This window comes from Pinus tabuliformis, chromosome X, assembly GCF_031772625.1.
Source record: "Pinus tabuliformis cultivar Carrire ecotype Pingquan chromosome X, CPIR1, whole genome shotgun sequence".
Taxonomy (NCBI): domain Eukaryota; kingdom Viridiplantae; phylum Streptophyta; class Pinopsida; order Pinales; family Pinaceae; genus Pinus; species Pinus tabuliformis.
This window is the reverse complement of record NC_142308.1, coordinates 930155178-930164247: the sequence shown is the minus strand read 5'-3', so window position 1 is coordinate 930164247 and position 9070 is coordinate 930155178.

Here is a 9070-nt window from a genome sequence, read left to right as displayed (position 1 = left end):
TCCATTGATATGCAGTGCAGCGATCTCATCATCATGTTACAGTTCACCGTAGTTACCTCGTGTAACCAGTTCTACTGTCGTTCTATCTCCTCATCCGAATCTAATATGCAGGAGCTTTCACACTCCCATGAGACTCGTCCATCTATGGTTGGATTTACCCAGTCTTACTCTCATGTGGTTATCTTGTAGATGCAATCCAAGTCATCGTCGCTTTCATAGTCACGCATTGGCTCTATGTAGTGTGATCCTTCTGCAGGGTCCAAAGGTACAACTACACGCAGAGACTTTTTCTCAAAAATCATCTTGTGCTTCTTCAGATTTATCACCCCATTCATGTCAGTGGCCCAATCTATTCCTAGTAGCGTGGGGTAGGGATTGTTGTCATCAACAATCTCTGTCACTTTGAAATCTGCTAGCGCGCTTACTCCTTCGATATCCACTGTGATTCCCTACAATCTTCCCATAGGTAGGATCTTCTTCTGGTTCGCCATTCGTAGTTGGATAGGAGACCATTGCAGCGTAGGCCTTCCCATGCATTCCCATGTTTGTTTCGACAAAATGTTTGCATCTAATCCTAGGTCTAGAATCACTTGGTCCATCTTGTATTCCCCAATCTGCGTGGTCAATCTCATCTCTCTTCCCATCCTCGTCATGTGCTTTTCAATCTTTCAGACTACGCTCAGTTCTCCTGGCACGGTCCCATCGCATCTATTTATGAGTTCCTACAGCCCCTTTACAGCCTTGCTATCGTGCAGTAGCTTCATGCACATTTCCAGGAACATCGTGTGCATTGATAGATCCATTTCCAGCTCCGGTCTGTCCTTGCTTCCTGAAGTGGAGGCATAAGTGAAGCTCTCCCTCGCTTCCATGAAGGTTTCCTTAGCACACTCTAAATCAAACTCTGGTTCTTTTGTCAGAGCCTTGCAAACCCAAGTACTCTCTTTAGGCTTCTTGCCTTTTTCATCCCTTATCGTAATTCCACTTCGAAACACAATATTTACATTAGGTTCTTCCTCGCGTGGCTCAGACCTCTTCATTTGTAGGTTCTGAGTCGGGGGAGGTTGGAGCGCTCCCTTGTCACGTAGCCTTGTTATCAGTGTAGGACAATCCTCTATCTCATGATCAAACAATGCACAATCGCGGGCATAATGTCCTGGCCCTCCACAATTGTAACATATCAATTGTCCGCGACCTCTTCCAGGTCCTCCTCCACTGCAGCCTCGTCCACACCCCTGAAATTCGGTTCGTGCCTTCCCTACATTTTGGTCAAGGGGACATGTTTCGGCCTGAAATCTATAGGTGGGAGTCCTATCTATCATCATTTCGTAGCTTCTATAGGTGTGCTCATCATGTCCCACTGACCTACAGAAATTACAGAACAACTGCTGTGAATTCTGCGTGTACTTCTGCAACAAATGGAAGTTATCTGTAGCATGCTTCCCTCCTATTTGACAAATCGCGCACCACAGCGCAGGTGCTACACTCAGTCCTGCTTGTGCCTTCACTCTTAATGGCATTGGTCCTCCTCCCGCGAGGTAATTCATGAACACCAGACAGTGGTCCTTGTCATGACCCTGACCCTTACATTTAACACACCATACTTTGTCGCATATTTTTGGGCGAGTTGTCCTATCCTGTTTCAGAATCTGCATCTCAAGGCATAATTTTTTCAATTGCGCATGAATCTGTTGAACTCCCAGGCTGGGATCCTATATCAGGGTCTCATGTAGTCTCATCGCGATATCCAAGGCCTCAGCTTGAGTTTTTAGCCTCTATTGTGATAGCGTGCTTCTTAGATGCATAGTTAACAATGCTACAAACCATTCACGATGTTGTCCATCCGTCAATGTCATGTTAGCTTTATGAATTGTGTACTTCAGCCTCTGATCCAACTCCCAAAGGGTCCCTGGTAGCATTTTGATCTCCTTGAACCCAATGATTGACTGCGCCTTTGACTTCAACCTGCTAAATTCCTTATTCAACGCAGTTTGGATGTCTACGATCCCTACATTCGGATTGTCATTAGAATGCTTAATGTACCAGGTTAGCGTGCAATCCTGTAGAGCACTAACCAATGTTTCCTTCTTTATATTGTCATCCATGACTCCCTGTGCTTCCCATACAGCCCTTATCACAAACCAAAACTAGTCTGGATCTTCATTTCTTACTCCCTTAAACACTGGCAACTTTATGGCACTTGCCATATTGACTCGCGGTGGTGGAGGAGGTGGTATGGGCAAAGATGGGGTTGAAGATGGTGAAACTAGCAGTGGCGTGGGTGGGGCTGGTATGCACGGGATCCTTTGCCTTATCAATTGATCACACTTCTTGGTGAGACCTTTGTGATCTCTTCTACGTCCCCTCGTGGAGGTGAAATCAAGGGGCTCGTTTCTAGTTCTGTACTACCTTCGCTTCTGTAGATTCTCCCACTTTGTATAGCCCCAAAAATCAATTTATTCGCATAACTCGCTTTTCACATAGTAGCATTTTAATCCAAGTGTTCAAATACTTAATGTACTTACCTCGCGGTCCTTTGATGAAGCGTTGCTCTACTTTGTTGTAGCTGCCTGAAGTATCTACCGCGAACTCAAAGATGAATCCTCCTATAATTCGATCGACCCAGTGATGAATAGTGCGCATGATCTTATCCTCTGATGCTCCCAATCTATGCACCAACTCTGGAGTCCACACAATAGTTATGTCGAGCTTGCACCTTCCTTGGCTATCTGCTAGCTTCATGATCCACTCGTACAACTCAGTAGGGAAATATGCGAAGAAAATTTCATGGGTCTCTGTGTACAGGTAGCAGTGTAACCACTCTTATTTTGATAGTTGCGGATTCCTATTCTCCTACACCGCGAACTCGTGAATCTTCCTATCCAACCAATCTTCAATTCCTTTGTTTGTTGGATTCCAGTGATACTACATCAGACATCCCTATGCAGATCCCTGTTCCAGCAATGAAAACATTTTTTGGCTTGTTGGGGCCTGAACCAGGTTCGGAGTTAATTAGCCAAACAAATCCCTATACTATTGGCCCTTTTGGCAACAATCCGTGGAGCACAGATTGAGGTCTCACCCGAAGTAGTATGGGGAGCTGTTGGAACCAGGTTTTTGCACCCTTGAGATGTCTGAGGGGTTGATTCAGTCCAACTATGAGTCCCTGCGCACAGGTCACTTTGTGCACTTCCATGTCCTTTTTGCCCTGATGTAGTTGCCTTCGCTCAACCCTAACCAAGGGCTATGGGGCTCCCGCACTGCTAGAGCAGTGCTCTATACCATTACTGGTTAATTATCTTCGCGTAAATGGAGGCCTTATGTTATATTTATTTATACAACACATTCATATAAGTTCACACAGTAAATAAACAGTACACTTGCAAATTATACCAAATAATACATAAAATAGGAAATAAAATAGGAAAACATACGCAAAAATATGGTAAAACTTCTCTTTATTAATTCTTCCCATAGTTACAGACTCGACCTACCCTGTGCACTCAGCTGCAAGGGTCTGCACACTCAGCTCCGGACTACTAGGCCTCTGCGCGCACAGTTGCAGAGCCTTCTCCTACTCTATGACCCAAAGACACACTTTACCCTTTGACTCAATCCCTTAGACTCATCAACGTTCTATTCTATTGATCTGATTGATTTCTTCTCTTAGAGCCTCGCTCTATTTATACAATCCCATGGTCTGCGAATCATGGGTGGATCTTTCAAGCCGACATTACATTACAAAAACAAGGGCAGACAACCCTGTGACTCTATTATGACTTCGCGCTCCGCGCCCATAATTCGTGGAGTCCTTTACAATAATCTTGGTCAAAACCTGGGCTTTAAGCCCCAAAACCTGCCTTGGGGGGATTCCATGCCCAACAAGTCACGTTAAGGAAGTGGAACCAACGTAAACACACCATAGAGACATTCAACATTAGCATTAGGACTCCTGGAACTAATCCAACCGTTTTTCCAACCATCCCCTCGACCCCACTGAGCTTTTGGACCCTTTGACCTCTGGACGCTCTCATCCTATGGGCATGCTAGCATCCAAGGACCTCTCGACACTCTCATAGGCCTACAAGCCAACATCTAGGGAATCTTTTTCATAGTGTTGTGCTAGTATTCCCAAGATTTGAGCCACTTTTTAAGGCCCAGAGCCCAGGTCACTTCCTAGAATTGAATGACATCTTCAAAATAGTAAAATAAAAAGGAAATGATAGTACAAATGCAATCACCTAAATAAGAACTTGACTAGACCCCTACTAGCCATGACAACCCTTTTGTCAAACATATCACGGATATGTAATCTACATCTAAATAATAAATCTGAGCATAGGGGTATCATACGTAGATGAGAATCACTAAGGAGCATTGATGCCTCAACACATCAACTTCCATTTCATCCATTAGGTCATAGATACATTATTCATTCATTTACTAGTAAAAACATGATGAGAGACATACATAGCTGTTATCATAAAACATATATATAACTAACATAATAGCAACAAAAATACCAATGAGATCATATCCATATGATCCACATATAAAACAGTATAATACTCATAGAAATACAACGAGAAATAATCTCATATTTATTATGCAAAATCCAAACCGGGGATGGGACTTCCATGTTCCACACGACTGTAGAATAGCTAAGCCAAATCTCTCTTCAACCATTCACCACCATGCCATATTCCAAGCATGAATTTGGGATCTCATAAACACATCAACCAAAACCATCCAGGACCTCCACAGGCCAACCACCTCAACCCATTAAAGAATGATTCCTCCTCAAGGTCAGACATCACAAAACGATCACCAAATTGGTCTCTTTTTAAGCCTTCCAAGGCTTCTAGAGCATTTTTTCCAACCAAGGTTTCTAGGACCAGTAACTCAACCCGCAGCTACTGCTAAGGTTCCAGAGCATTTATCCAACCAAGGAGTCCAGGACTAGTAACTCAACCCACCAAAGGCTTCCAGATCATTTGTCCAACCAAGGCTTTCAGGACTAGTAACTCAACCGAAGCTGTTATAGGGCTTCCAGAGCATTTTTCCAACCAGGGCTTCTAGTAACTAATAACTCAACCCAAGCTAAGGAGGCATGAGAACCAACCAAAACAAAACAAGGAAATAAACCCAAAATCTCCATGGTTATCCAAGAAATGGCAAGGCTAGGTAATCTACTATCAATCCATGCAATCCTCCATGCTAGTGATAGATCATGACCAAAGAACCACATGCACATGCCATGCAAGCCAAAACTAATGAGGAAAACATACATGCAACTTGGTACCTTCAAGCAAAACTATTGTAGTTGCTGATCCTAATGTCCTCTTGCACTTTCCTGTTCTTCCTTTTCCTTCTTTCTATAAAACTCCAAGTATGTCACACCCTCCAAGAGTGCTCCAAGAAAACTCTAATTATCCAAGAGTATGAGATAGAGAGAATAATGAGAGAGCTCCAAAACTAAACTGACAAAAAGGTTATGAACTGATCCTTAAAAGCCTTTTTATGAATGAGGCCTCCATTTTCTTCATTTTCCATTATTTTTGTTCAATTTCCTCTTCACATGCAACCTGTGAACTTTCACCTTCCTTTTCTCCTAATTTCCATTATTTTCATAAATAAATGTGCCAAAAATTCCACTTTTCCATTCGAAAGCCTTAGCCATTTCCTTTGCCAATTTCCTTAGCCATTAATCAATCTCAAGTGATAGCCATCACTAGGATTTTTCCCAACATTCAACTTGGAATAAGTGTCCCATCAACTGTGGTTATTATTTTTCCTTTATTAACTTTTATTACATGACATTTTCATCGAGGTTGTTACATTCTTGATCAAGGTCACCTTCTTCACCATTTGAAAGACCATCACTCTCTTCATGTGTATAAAAAATTATCTTGTTTTCAAACCTTATCCTATTTATTTTTTTAGCTTCTTGCCCTCTCTCATGATTTTCTCTATAGGGTCATTTAGCAACGTAATGACCAACTCTACCACAAGCAAAACATTTGAAGGGAAGCTTACCTCTGAATCTTCTAGTACCCACATGGAGTTTCTTTACGAAGTTTTCCTCTTCTTCTTCTGATACATAACCTGATTCTTCCTTTTATTTTCCTTTTGCAGTAGCTTTGAAGGTTGATTCTCTCATGTCTGAATGACCACCTTTCCTCATCTCAAATGTTGTTAATATTCCATGGACTTGATCAAGTGTAAGACTTTTAAGATCCTACATTTCTTCAATAGCAAATATTTTGGAATCAAACATTGGAGTTAGTGAAATCAAAATATTTTCAACAATAGTAGCATCTTTTATTCCTTCACCAATATTTCTCATGGAATTAACAATTTCATCTACTCTAAGAAAAAATGTTGCAATGCTTTCATCATCATGCATTTTTAGTGTCTCATACTATATTATGAATGTTTGGAGTTTAGCTATTTTTACCTTGGTGTTGCCTTCATAACTTTGGATAATATTATCCCACATTCCCTTGGCTGTGTTCAACTGAATTACCTTCACAAACTTGGACTCAATCAGACTTCCCAAGATGGAATTTACAACATTTGCATTGATTTCATATTGTTTCTTTCCTACAGTATCTGTGGGAATGGAGGTTGGATATTGATATCCACTTTCAATGATTTCCCATACATCAACTCCCAGTGCCTACAAGTATGCTCTCATCCTAACTTTCGAAAAGACAAAGTTAGTTCCATTAAATAAAGGTGGCCTGATAGAAAATACTCATTCTTGACTACTCATCTTGATGAATTTTCCTCCAAGAGATCAAGCTTCTTCTGAAGGAATTGCTTTGATACCAATTGTTGGGAAAAATAATGAGAGACCGGGGGGGTGAATCAGTATTTTAAAAAATCATTAAAATTTCCAATTTCATATCCAGATTTTTGTACGTGACTGTATTAACAGGAACCCACGTATGTACACGAATATTATTTGGACAACTAGCATATATCTAGTAAACTTACTTTTCATCACTTGTTTACCTTGAGCCAATGTATCAGTACCTCATTAAGCATTAAATAAATAGTAACCATGTGAAGTAAGAACAAAATAAACCATCACACATAAGAAACACATCAACACCAGGACTTTTAGGTGGAAACCCAATGTGGGAAAAAAACCACCATTGTTGTCATCTTTATTTTCTTTTTATTATAAAGAAAAACTTCTTGCATTCTTGTACTGGCACAAAATCATACCAGCATGCAGGCACCCACCTACAGAAGGCTACAACCTTCTCTTGTTCTCCAATACCCACTAGAAGGGAGCTCCAACCCCCTGATCTAGTTTACTTGCACCCACCGGAAGGGAGATTCAACCCCTCTGATCAAATTTAACAGCTACCACTAGAAGGAAGATTCAACTCCCTTAAAACCTTTGTGGACAACATTTCATAAATTTTCATACCGGATCCACCTGCTACAAAAAATCACAACTTGTAGGCCATGTTTCATCAAAATTTTGGACTAGACCCACAACCAACATTTAAGCCCAATAGCAAATATCAAAACTAAAAACTGATCACTACAACTCAATCATTGAACCAACTAATCACTGAAGGAATTGAATCAACCAATCACTAAATTAAATGAAACCAAAATAAATCAACTTATTCTCAAATAACCAAAGTAGTTAGATCACTGTAACCAAAATACTAATGCTAAACCCAAACACTGCATCAACTTATTGAATCAACTGAAAACGTTGATCAATAAACTATCATAATATATACACTAATTTACTGTATCAAACCCACGTGTATACGTGACTTACTTGAAGCATACTCGCATATATATCTCAAAACATTGAACCCTAAAGTTGAACCATTGTCACTCTGAAATAAACATTGAATCATACACAGATCCATGACATCATTATGAAATAATGACATAACCATCATTGATCTTCAATAAAAAAATATTTAGTAGGTTCATCATTCTTCAATAAATCTATCACCAATCAAAACATCAATATTGAGCCCAAATCATCAACTAAGATTTCATGGACGGAAAAGATAAACACAACAAGACTAATTAAACTAATCATACCTCTTTTTCAAAAAACTCCTAGATTATATACACACTTTGCTCAAAACATTTCACATTTATACGTGCTTTTCAAGAATCGACCCCGCGTATAGATCTAAGTAGATATGTGACTTACCAGTATTAAATACATGTGTGTATGCTCCTTTAAGATTATCAAACCTACTTACATATCTGCAATTATTGACACAAACATTGGCTGCACAATAGAACTTCAGAAATACCCAGATCTCAACATACATAGAATAATCACACGTCAAGGCATTATCATTGCTGATCAAATCAACCCATAATCAATATTGACATATCATATCTATTGGATCTAATCCATCATCAAATTCCCAGGTGCATACTTAGTTTTAGATCAAACGAATCAATAATAGCCCATGCACACTAGCTTCAGATCTAACTTATTCACGAAATATTCATCACTTGCTCACCCAAGTACTTTGATCTTCATATCCTTATATAGCTTAGCAATTATCCCATACCACTAGTCAAAACCATACTAACGCTGATGGTATTCTTAGGCGGATCCAATATTCATTGTTGGACTCAATACCGTGGGTCAATACCATGGTAAAGACCCTTGGTATTTAGAATACCATGGTGCGGAAACTGTACGCACCTTTTCTTCTTCATACCTACATGTATATGCAACTTTTCTTCACGGAACCATGTATACATGACTTTGCTTCACCAAACTTGAGTATTTTCACGACTTTGCTTCATAGAACATGTGTATACACGATTCTGATTCGCCAAACCTAAGTATGTACACGACTTTGCTTCATATAACCTGCATATACTTATTCAAACTTCATATTTATCATTCCTCTATCCCTAAACTACTATGCTTTCGACCAAACTCTCTGTCACATGTAGACACATCTTGTTGAAATATTCATGAAGGTGGTTTCCATCAAAAGGAAACACATCAAGTAGGTTTCCGTCAAGGACAACACATTAGTAATAATGCCAACATCCTCTATCA